At 48.9% G+C, this 12,254-nt stretch overlaps 1 pseudogene; it reads left to right on the forward strand.

Moving 5' to 3' along the window:
- Positions 1-2,580: 2,580 nt before the first annotated feature.
- On the forward strand, positions 2,581-3,729 carry LOC109754205 (glutathione S-transferase U10-like; annotated as a pseudogene).
- The last annotated feature ends 8,525 nt before the right edge of the window (positions 3,730-12,254 follow it).

The following is a 12,254-nucleotide window of genomic DNA, read 5'->3' on the forward strand; positions in this document are numbered from 1 at the left end:
TCTTTGATTTGTTTCGATTTCCTGCTCTGGTCAAGTGGTGTACCACCTTCTCCATTTGAAAGTTTATAAAGTCATGTGAAAAGGACAGTATTCATCTTTGATTTGTTTTAAAGTACTAGCGTTTGATTAAAACAATGCAGGTTAGCTAGCTATATATGTTGTCAATATATTTAGCACTAAAGATCATTTCGTGGTACATTTTCAATATTTCTAATTACATGCTCCTTCCATTCTAAAATAGATGGGTATAAATCTCAACTCTTTTTTTAAGTAAGGTTCCATATTACAATTATCTTTCCACCACCCCTTCATCCAACCTTTCATATATATATGATAATTAATCACCTTAATTTACATACCCGAACCAATTCTACTTTAATTTACTTATCAAACTTCTCATCAAACTATAAGGTAAATCTCGGCCAGAATTTGATACACATTTATTTACACAACCACATTAATATGGGTAAGTAATCATAAGTTTTTTTTAACACAATACAGATGCACACGCTCGTACATATGCACATACTAGAATATTTTACATCCCGTTACAACGCGCATGCAGGCATTGTCGTAGTTCAACTAAAAAGTAAATGATTTTTAACTTTGATCAGGCATATATACAAAAAATATGAAGATAAATGATATCAAATCAACATCAATATATCCACCATTAGATATATTTTTATGATGCATATTTGTTCAATAGTTTAGGTGTTTGATATTTTTCTTCTATATATCTTATCAAACTTAGAAAATGTTGACTTTTTAATTCAGTTTATGCGCCACCTGTTTAAGGACGGAGAGAGTACTTGTTCTAAAACAATGGTCGAACTTGAATGATGGAAAATATTCATGGTAAAAAACCATGTCTATTTATAAAATGGGAAGGATACATGACATGGGTTTATCTCCTCCTCGTTTCTGCGAATTTACCATACTTAGCGTGTGATGAGATTGCTGTCAACGCATTACGGCGCTTCAGTGGCATCCAATGCTAGTCCTTTATTATTGGGCAGTACTCTGCGCCGGCGCACCGGCGCAAGTTTCGGCCGGTCCAACCCGAGCCGCTCGATCTGGACGCGCGGGAGCGTCAGATCTGTCCCGCATCCCCTTTCGTCATCCTCCGCACAGGGAAAAAAGAAAAAAATGCGAGCGCCGCCGCCGCTCGCGGGACCCCGCACGCTAGCCCCCGCTGCCCTCCTTTGGACCCTCATTGCTTCTGCTCGCCGCCGGTGCTCGCAGCCTAGCCACCGCTGGCGAAGCAAAACGCCACCCGCCTTCACCGCCACCGGCGAAGCAAAAAATGCCGGTTCCAGCAAAATCGAACGACGGTTGGAGCAATTTTTAGGCTGGTTCCAGCAAAAATCGAAACAAAAATAAAAGGGGGTGGTAGCAAAAACTCCTGATGCTTCGAGCAAGGCTCTGGTAGTAGCAAAATGGCAACTCCTGTAGTAGCAAAAATCCGAGACGGTTGCAGCAAAAAGAAAGCCATCGCCGCCTGGTGGATGTAACAAAAATTATCTTCGGTTCCAGCAAAATCAAAAAATGATTGTAGCAAAAATTGTCTTCGTTTCCAGCAAAATCAAAGCATGGTTGTAGCAAAATTGACTGGAAAAAACAGGCTATGTCATGGAGATGGATGTAGCAAAAAATCACAAAACAAACAATAGTAACAAAACCCAAAACGGTTGTAGCAAAGTGGTTCGCTGGTTCCAGCAAAAAATCACCATGGTAGCAGATTTGAGGTGAGTGGGTGGTAGCAAAAACATGGATCGGTTCCAGCAAAAAAAGAATATGGTTCCAGCTAAAATTGCCCCTTCTTGTAACATCCCCAACCAGTGGTTCCAGCAAAAAATCCAGCCGAAGGTTGAAGCTTTACCAACAAAAATGGCCGCTGCCGGAGCTGGCATCTACAGCTGTCGCCCGTTGTAGCACTGGGCTGACCGTTTCCAGCCAAGCACGCAGTTGTGGATCTGCGGCTGTAGCCATCGCATCACGAGATTCAGGAGCGCGGGGGTGGGGTGTGGGGTGGGGGGGAAGGGAGGAGGGTAGGAGGGAGATGCATGGCGGAACAGCGCATGGGAGCATGGGAGCGGAGGTGATTTCTCCGGCGACTTGATTCGGCCGTTCGCTAGAGGTAGGAGATGAGAAACGGGGTGAATGAGTGGACGAGAAGCGTCTGCGCCGGATAAGGACGAGAGGAACGAGCGGTTGTGGGCCAGGTGGGCTGGGCTATCGTGGTCATCGTGGGCAACCAGGCACTGTTTTTGTTCAAGCGGAGTAATGCTAGTCGCACGCGACCGGCCGAGCGTTCGGCCGGTGCGCCGACGGAAAACATTTCCCTTTATTATTTGGAGAATCACAATCCAAACGTAAATTCTCATAACACATGCTCATACTCGCCCATATGAACGCACACTCTATACTTATGAGCACCTACGAAGGACCGAGTGGACTGGTTTTAAGATTGATGAAGTTGCTACCTGGACTTTGTAATAGACGAGGAACACGCTACACCATTGAAATGATAGCACAGAAAAAACTGAAATAAACATCACATACTAGTCAAAGTGACACCTTTTCCTTTATGGATGTCATCCATGCCACATTTTTGGCTAGACTCGGAAAAGATTGTTCTACCACCGCTAGTCGCTTCGGATAGAGAAGACACAAATCGAGTCAATGTCGACAAGCAGACCAGCTAGTCATCTTCTTGCCGAACAAGCCCAGCAACGTTATTCAAATATCGCCACTCCAACTGCAGAGTGTCGACACGTCCTCGATCGAGACTTCAGCTAAAAAATCATATCAACATCGTAAAGCGCAAGAAGATAAGCAGTGGGATCACTATTTAGCAGACACGGGCCACGCAACGCCGCAAATCACAGCACCAGAGGAAAATCATGGCAGCCGCCGAGGAGCCCAGGGAGGTGAAGCTGTACGGCGCGTGGGGGAGCGCCCACGCCGCCATGGCCCGGAACGCGCTGGAGCTCAAGGGCGTGCGCTACGAGTACGCGGACGAGGACCTGGAGCGCAAGAGCGAGGCGCTGCTGCGCCTGGACCCCGTCCACGGCGGCAAGGTCCCCGTGCTCGTCGTCGACGGCCGCGCCCTCGCCGAGTCGCTCGTCATCCTCGAGTACGTCGACGAGGCGTGGCCCGGCCGTGCGTCGCGGCTGCTCCCGCCGCGGGACCGGCCCCGCGCGCGCGCCGCGGCCAGGTTCTGGGCGAGGTTCTTCCACGACGAGGTGTCGCCGCTCTCGCACCCTGTCTTGTTCGCGGCGGACGGGGAGGAGCGGGCGGGGCTGGTGAGGGAGATGAAAGGGCGGATGGCGGTGATGGAGGCGGGAATCCAGAGGGAGTTCCCGCTCGGCGGCGGAGGCGCGGGCGGGAGCCCGGGCTGCTCGACGTCGTTCTGGGCTCGTGCGCCGCCGGGACCAGGGTGCTCTCCTCCGTGGCCGGAGAAGAGATCGTCGAGGCGGGCGCGCTTCCGCGCGTGCACGCCAGCCTGGTCGCCTTCGACGAGCTCGCCGCCGCGTTCGGGACGAGCGTGCCGCACGAGAGGAATGAGAGGCGCGCGACGCGCCCGCGTGAGCTCTTCATGCCGGCGTGACAACGACACGTATGCTACGTGAAAACCTGCTCTAAAACAAAAAATGGAGCGATGCTATTCCTAGGTACTCCTTCCTGTGACAGTGGAATCCATACTCCTTCCTTCCGGAATTACTTGTCTTTATAAAATTACTAGTAAGCTCGCACTAAAATGTTGATAAAGTTAGTTTACATGTTACAAATTTAAAATAATTCTTGGAAAAAAATATAAATGAAATGGATACAAAATAGCATGTCACTCAAATTGTACTTTTAAAAGTGAGTCACCATTGTGAATCTGTCTGGCCACGATCACCAAGCTTTTTGAACAAACTGATTTTCAAGATGAATTTACACATGGTAAGCAGGTTAGTTGTGAGCACATGCAAGCAAAAAATTGAATTTATGCAACCCTTGCTCGATCCTACCAACGACTATTAAACTCTACAATTATGGTAGTAATACTTGATCAATTTCTCCTTTCTACAATTATGGTAGTATATTTTCTTTGTGGAACTGGAACGCCTTGCATTCCAAACTTAAGACAGACCGACACAATCAGCGGTCACTACATCCAGCGGGAGGTCTGGAGGCCATAAAACTTGGCTCGCAGAGGCACTCCGGCTACCAAGGTTCGGCAGTACATGACTTTGGCCTCTATGAAACCTAACTGGAGTAGATATCTGGCTTCACAGAATAGCAACCCCAATGGAGACCGGTCTGATGACGTAGAGGCTGATTGTTGCAGATCCAGGGAATTAGTTTCAGAAATCTCACGCCCCATAACTTGCATTTCAGCAAATTAGATTGCCTGCAGAAGGGCCGTAGCCACAGCTTGATCAGCGCCTGACTGAGCTGTTAGACGACCGGCAGCAGCACAAAGGATGTTTCCATCAGCGTCCCTAGCAATCAGGCCCCACCCACCCTCCTTTAACTCGTCTAGGAACACTGCATCCACGTTCAGTTTGATAAAATCAATGGGGGGTTTCAGCCAGGAAGAAACATGTTTCTGCACACCGGGAGGTTTAGGTACTTGGAACTCTTTCGATTCAGCACACCGAGCGATATTAAATTGAAATTCCCATCTCTACTTCTCTAGCATGCGCTTTTGCTTGTGATTCACTTTCTTTATCTCACTCCACCAGGCCCATAGAAGAGAAATAGCTCGCATCTTCACTTAATTTGGCATTTTCAACACGGCTAAAAGAACCTCCTTCAGGGTTTGCCAGTACAGATTTTTTTGACAACTTCCATATTACAAGCATACTGCAACTCTGTCTCCAAATTGCTGAAAAGGGGGCTAAATAGTTATTTGCTCTAATTAGAAACTCGAGTTCATCTTTAGTATTTTGGTCGCATCTCGCACACCGTAAATTATATTTGAACAAAATTGCACCTGTTGGCTTACAATGAGCCACATAACTTTCACGATTGGCTTAATTTGGTATTAAGCACTGTTTAATTCCAGTTTGACCAACAAGTTTACTTGGCACGAATTTTTTCAAACCATGTATCTACTTTCCATCTAAGGCTAATTGTGGTTTACTTTTTGAATTTTAATTGGGGTTTACTTTTGCTGCATCGAATCACTCATTCATGCCAAACTCACAAGAGTGTTCATGATAAGGGAAAAAAGTGTTCATGATAAGGAAAAAATGTTCATAATTTCCATTACATAAGAATGCATGAAGAAGCAAAACTGAGGAGCAGAAGACATAGCTGCAACATAGGGAGGCTACTGGTGGAGGCGAGAGGCGATAAATGTCATGGTGGAGTGGCTCACCGTGGTAGAGACGTCGGCCGTGTCGGAGGGATAACAGAGTTGAGGAAGACAACTGAGATGGTAACTGGTGAGGGGAACATATCACGTGCTGCTGAAGTAAGCCTCTGGTGATACTTGTTAGCCTAAATTTTTTTGGTCACATCTGGAGATGAAGTCAAACTCATTGTCCAGGATCTAAATAGTTCAACACTTTTTCACTGCAAATGGTATGCATATCTTACTGGTGTTATGAATAGTTTAGTGATGAACTTGTCTTCCTGTTTTACTTTCTGAACCGTGCATGACCAAAGCCTCTAGAGCCAAAGTGAAAAAAAAAGATCAATGCAGTGAGTTCGAGTGGTACTGACAACAGTTTGGGACAACAAATTCACAACATTTTTTTGGCACAATAATTCAGTGCGTTGATATAACCACAAAATACAGAATTTCCAAATAAAGATATAGTCTGTCAAGATCTCAGAAAAAAATACCTGTTTAGGTGCAGGATCTTTGTCTGACAGATAAAGATATATTTCTCGACAAGGTCCAATAAGCTCTGCACTGACAACGACATTCAACTCAACAGATAAACCCAGTCTTATAGAAGAAAATAGATCCTTTCTAACAAACTGTCTCAGCTCAATGCACCACACAAGGGCATTACTTTAGTCACTGCTTTACTATCTGTCCAACTGAACACTTCAAAAGTTATTCTGAAAGCAGTTAGGGCAATGTCAACATTAAGCATAAGAAATCTGCAAATAATTAGTACCAGTCAGTCTTTGTTCATTTGTTAAGGTGTGACTCTGAAATTTAAGAACTAAGGTAAACACACATATATGGCAAGAAAATTTTCTAGGGACAATTGCATTTTTACCCCTAGTTGGTTCCTACCCACGGGTTTTGCCCTTACTTTTCAAGCTTGCTCAGTTTTGCCCTTACTTTTTCCGTCGTGGTCCCTCGAATGCCCTTTGACCGTTTGACCAAAACTTTGAAAATTCATAACTAATTCATATGAACTTAGAAAAATGAAAATAAGATATCAAAATGTTCAGATAAACATTACCTTTATGTGCATATCATTTGCATTCAGGACAAAAGCAGCCTTTAAACTACCTGAGGTAATTATTGTTATTAACATTATTAAAAATAAAAAGGTATAAACAATACTTTTTTCATGAATAAAAATTACATGCAAATGTAGGTGATGTTTTCTGAACATCCAGATATCTTATTTGCATTTTTCTGAGTTCATATCATCTTGTTAAGAATGTTCTAACGACTTTGACAATTATTTGGAAACTTCATAACAAGTTGATACGAACTCAGAAAAATGCAAATAAGATATCAGGATGTTCAGAAAACATCACCTACATTTGCATGTTATTTTTATTCATGAAAAAAATTGTTTATACCTTTTTATTTTTAATAATGTTAATAACATTAATTACCTCAGGTAGTTTAAAGGGTGCTTTTGTCCTGAATGCAAATGATATGCACATAAAGGTAATGTTTATCTGAACATTTTGATATCTTATTTGTATTTTTCTGAGTTCATATGAATTAGTTATGAATTTTCAAAGTTTTGGTCAAACGGTCAAAGGACATTCGAGGGACCTCGACGGAAAAAGTAAGGGCAAAACTGAGCAAGCTCGAAAAGTAAGGGCAAAACCCGTGGGTAGGAACCAACTAGGGGTAAAAATGCAATTGTCCCAATTTTCTAGTACCAAGTAAGAGAGCTGGAAGCAAATGATTCCAGACTTTTAAGAGAAGAATCAATCCGGTTGACAGTTCCAAGTTGTTCCAAAGATGGAAGTCCACTGTTCAAACCAGGTAATGCTAAAACCCAAATCACAGAACAAACTTCACGAGTCAAGTCTCGTAACAACTTCTCTTCCATCACCTCTACCTTAAGTTCTGACCCAGAAAGATCACCGAAGTTATCAGGAACCTTAGCTTCTCTTCTCACTCACAAAATAAACAACACGGAGAGCCACTCAGGAGAAAGGACAACCAAAGAATAAACGTTGAATGGTCTCTTGTACAAATAAAAATGAACATCTCTCGGTCTTTGATTTTTCACTACAAAAGACCATGCATTTGACATCTACAACAATGTTCTATACTGATTTTCAATGTCCCTGACCAGATTGTTCTCAAGAAAATTGTTTTGACAGAAAAAGAAGTGCTACCTAGCTCGGCGGTGGATCTCGGGCTGGACGCCGCCGAGGGAGGGTGTGTTGGCCGGGGGCGCCGCTGAGGGAGGGCGCTGCAGGTGGCACGGGGGCGGGGGAACCGCGGGGGGACACTGCCCTGGGATGCAATGGGCGGCATGGGGCTGATGTGCCGCGGAGGGAGGCTGCGCTGGGGCGTGACGGTCGGCAAGGAGCTGGAGGCGGCGCCACCGAGGAAGGGCGCGAGGAGCAGCGGCGGCTGGTGGCGGGCCGGGCGTTCGAGCGAGCGACCGGCGGCCGGGGGGTGGCCGGGGGTCGGGCGGGAGACGCCTGAGCACAGATTGTTTCCGCAAATCGTGGCCGGGGGTGCTGATTTTTTTTCATTGACCAGATAGATGCGCGGCGGATGGCAGAGTTTCGTCCGCCTCATGTAAATCGGTAAACGTACACAGCGATGATTAATTTTTACATGAACGGTGAGATCTAATTAGGTGGACCGGATCGTGAGGTGGTATTTTGTCTAGGTTGTGCTGTGTACATGTTTCTGGGTGCACTTAGGGATGAATATGTTTGCTTGTTTAATAGTAGTAGAGAAGAGAAGATAGAGAAAAACAGACGGAGTGGGTAATATTTTTTTTTGCGAAAAACTTCTAATCTATTCATCTTCAATCATGACAGTACAACGAACACCAGAAATAAAAATCACATCTAGATCCGTAGACCATCTAGCGACGACTACAAGCACTGAAAGAGTCACATGTCGCTCTGTTTTGTTGATTATTTTTTATAAAACGATGAAGTTCATTAACTTAAATAAAATGAAATATCAAGAGAATATAAACACGATAAATCATAGCCGGATCTTAACATTTTTGGATGCACACAACCAGTGCCAAGCACACAGGAGTCTCATCATGAAGCCATGCATTCTATACAAGACCGAATCTATGCCCAAGCAGAGGAAAGAGAAAAGGAAAACGATCAATGAGCTACAAAGATGACCATATACATCAACCGTCTCTTGACATCACAAGGACGATGAGAAAGGTTCTCCAAGAGCAACATCGTAGGTAGGGACCGATGCTCAAGAGTTGTTGTCGTCACCGAGCAAATTCAAGCAATGTCTTCAACAAGATAACGACGCATAACACCGTCATTATCAGGTATAACTAACTAGGAACATACCTAAGTTTTCACTCCGAAACTCAAGACCAGGTATCCCAAAAGCATCACCAAATCAAAGTCACCATGTGTTATTGCGACCACTTTTCATGCCCCCGACAATTACATGTATACGGTCTTGATGTGAGATGCCACACAAAGTGAAGACCTTGCCCGCACAGGAAGTCGGTCAAGCCTTAATAAGAGACAGTTGCCACCAAAGGCTCCAAAAGGCGAAGGTGGTCGCTCACATGAGACGGAGATTGACGGCGAATGAATGTAACCTGTACCGTCAAAATCCCAATTCGGGACGCTCTGACAATCCCACATCGTCCTATGGGCTCCGCCATCCTCGCATGTGCCGATATAATCGGTCTACAAAACATAATTTTTAATTTGTTTGCTGTTGGATCTGTAGGTCCAAGGCCTTTTGCCCCATCTTGACAACTGTGCCACCCGCACGCCCGATTGGAGGATCACCTCGTTTGGAGACAGAAGCCGCCGCGATTCGCGTACATGCAGACAACATTGCGGCCGCCGACAACTCACACCCGCCCGTTGGCCCAACAGGAAACGACACCGCTGCCGCTGCACAACCATATCTTTTGCCTCATACCACCGCCCATAGATTACATCTCGCTGTCGAAGTCTCTGGAGTGGAGGCCTCCCTGTCGCCACCTTCATCGACTAGTATTGGTGCTTAGCCTGGCCACAAGTCTCTAGGAGTGGCAAGCAGAAGGAGGCAACGCCGAGTGTTGGGGAGAGAGGAACCGGGGGGGGGGGGGGGGTTGTGATCTCTGTCTCTAGAGTCTAGATATTGACTTTCTGGGACTATGGTGCTCTGTTTTTTTCTATTGTGTAAGCAATTTTATGATCCCTTTTCAACCGGATATGTATTGTATTATAATGGCATCACACGGTATGTGCACTTCATGCAATTAGGTTACCATTTATCAAATGAGTACGATGCAATCTTTTCACAAATTTTCTTGTTACAAGTTACATAGGCACAACACAATTGCAACTTGCGCAGTTTATGGTCTTATAGGGGCTGTTTGGTTTGTGCCTGTCGGCGTTTTGGGAACGGGGTCCCCAGACTTGCCTGCCTGCGGCCCGCGGCGTGGCTAAGCCAGCAGGCCGTACGGCCCATCTTCATCAACAAGGCATCCAAGACCCTTGCGAGGGGCCAAGCCTCGCGAGGCGGACGGCGCAAGACCTCCTCAGTAGTGGCCAAGTCAGGCAGGCTCACGAGGACCGGAGATATCAAGGCGGAGGCTCTCGTGACGTGAGCCATAACGATCGACACCAGGCGGGCGCCACGCGGGCGCCAGCGCGCGCAGCGTCCTTGTTTCCTCTTTGGTGCTAAGGAGGCTAGCGCAGGCGAGGAGTACCGAGGCATCAGGCAAAGGTCGCTATATCGGTGCAACGAGACCAAGACCAGGAGGACGGCAAGGCGGTGGTCATCGTGGAGCCCAAGACGGCGTCACCACCAGAGCTTTTCGCAGGCGAAGACCGCTTTTGTCAGGATAGCTTGTACTGGCTGTCCCCCTTCAAATTTGCCCGCCGTTGTTGGCTCCCTTCCCGCTCAATATTTGGGAAGAGGATCAGGGCCTATATAAGTAGAAGTTAGCCACCACAGTAGGGGCATCTCATCTCAGCTTGATCTGATCTGATGGAGCAGTTCACCTAGCTCTCACCCGCCAAGACACCAAGCACAAGAACACCTCAACCTCAGGAGGCTGTTCTTCCCCTTGTACTGTTCATCATCAGCCCGAGAGGCAATCCATCCACCACCACACAGGAGTAGGGTATTACACCACAACGGTGGCCCGAACCAGTATAAACCCCGTGTCTTTCTGTGTTGCGAGTTCGTCGAGTTCGTCCGCGAGATCTTAGCGAGTTAGGGCGTAGATCGGTAGGAGGGAAAGACTTCACGCGTACCCCGTGTTCGAACCTTAAGGCTTTGCCGGAACCCCACATCCGACATTTGGCGCGCCAGGTAGGGGTGCGCCGTAGCTTCCCCTCCATCAGTTCGTTGCTCCGTCGCTCCGTCGTCACCATGGCGGACGCTCGGCGTGCTCGAGCTGAGCGTCGGGCTGCCCTCACCGCCCGCGTTGCTCAGACGGCTCCCGTCGGCAGGCCACCTCGTCGTTCTCCGTCTCCCGCCGCCAACGCTGCCACCGGCCCGGCGGGGAACGAGTAGCAGACGTCCTCGCTGCATCCTTCGGTGCGGCAGGACGGTCGCACCGCCACTCCATCACTGACCCCGGCCGGTTCCTCGTCTCACGCTCATCGCGCTCCCTTGGAGGCACGGGCCGCACTCCTCGCCGCAAACGAACTCCTGCGCTACCGCGCCGTCGACGACCTCTACGAGGAATGGCTCGACCGCGTCGCCGAGCTCGTCCGCGCCGCAGGGGGCTCTCCGGCGCCGTCCCTCTCTCTACCTCACCCTCAGCCAGCCACAGGCGATGAGGCTCATGGCGCGCCTCCACCACCTCTGCCCCAAGACGGTGCCTTGGCCCCAAGGCGCGCGGCCCCACGGCGTGATCCGCCACGCCCGGTGCCCGCGCGCGAAGAGAGAAGCTGCCAAGAAATCCCGCGACCGCGAGAAGCTGCACCCGCGCTTCCCGCGCCGCCTCGTCAAGACCGCGCGCCGCCAGCGGCGGCGCCGCGCTGACCTCGTCACGACCAAGATCCCCCTCCAAAGCGGGCCCCAGCGACCACGGCTGGCTGCCGCGCCTTCACCCCCGAGCTGCGTAGCGTCGCCTTGCCAGGCAAGTTCAAGACAGACCTGCCTCCTCGCTATGACGGCACCGCCAACCCCGTGGAGTTCCCGCAGCTCTACGAGCTGAGCATCGAAGCAGCCAACGGCGATGAGAAAGTCATGGCGAACTTGTTTCCCATGGCTCTCAAGGATGGAGCCCGCTCCTGGCTCCTGAACCTGCAGCACGGCTCGATCTCCTCCTGGGACGAGATGCGCGACCGCTTCGTCGCCAACTTCGAGGGCACTCGCGACCGCCCTCCGGCCGCGGATGACCTGCGCCGCATCAAGCAACAACCAGGAGAGACCCTCCAGAAGTACATCCAGCGCTTCAACAACACCCGCCTCAAGATCCCCAAGGTCACGGACGAGGCCATCATCTCCGCGTTCTCTGACGGCGTCCGCGGCGTCAAGATGAAGGAATTGCTCGCTATCCATGAGGAGCTCTGCACATCTCAGGAGCTGTTCAACCTGGCGACCAAGTGCGCAAGAGCTGAGGAGGGGCGCCTCTCTCTTCTTGAGTTGCCAGCCGCGGGCGCAGAGGAGAAGAAAGGCAAGGCCAAGGACGTGAAGCGCAAGGAAGCAGCAGTACTAGCAGTGGAGCCCGACACCAAGCGGGGCAGAGATCAGCCCGAGTCATCCAAGAACAGCAGACCGTTCTGCGCCTTCCACAACCTAAACACCCACAACACCAGCGACTGCCAAGAGCTCAGAGCCATACGAAAAGGATGCTTTGGTCGACGCCCCGAGCGCAGCGACCGGGGCTACGGCCGTGGAGGAGGACGTGGAGGCGGACGCTGGGACG

This window comes from Aegilops tauschii, chromosome 7 (assembly GCF_002575655.3).
Source record: "Aegilops tauschii subsp. strangulata cultivar AL8/78 chromosome 7, Aet v6.0, whole genome shotgun sequence".
In the NCBI taxonomy this organism is placed as follows: Eukaryota; Viridiplantae; Streptophyta; class Magnoliopsida; order Poales; family Poaceae; genus Aegilops; species Aegilops tauschii.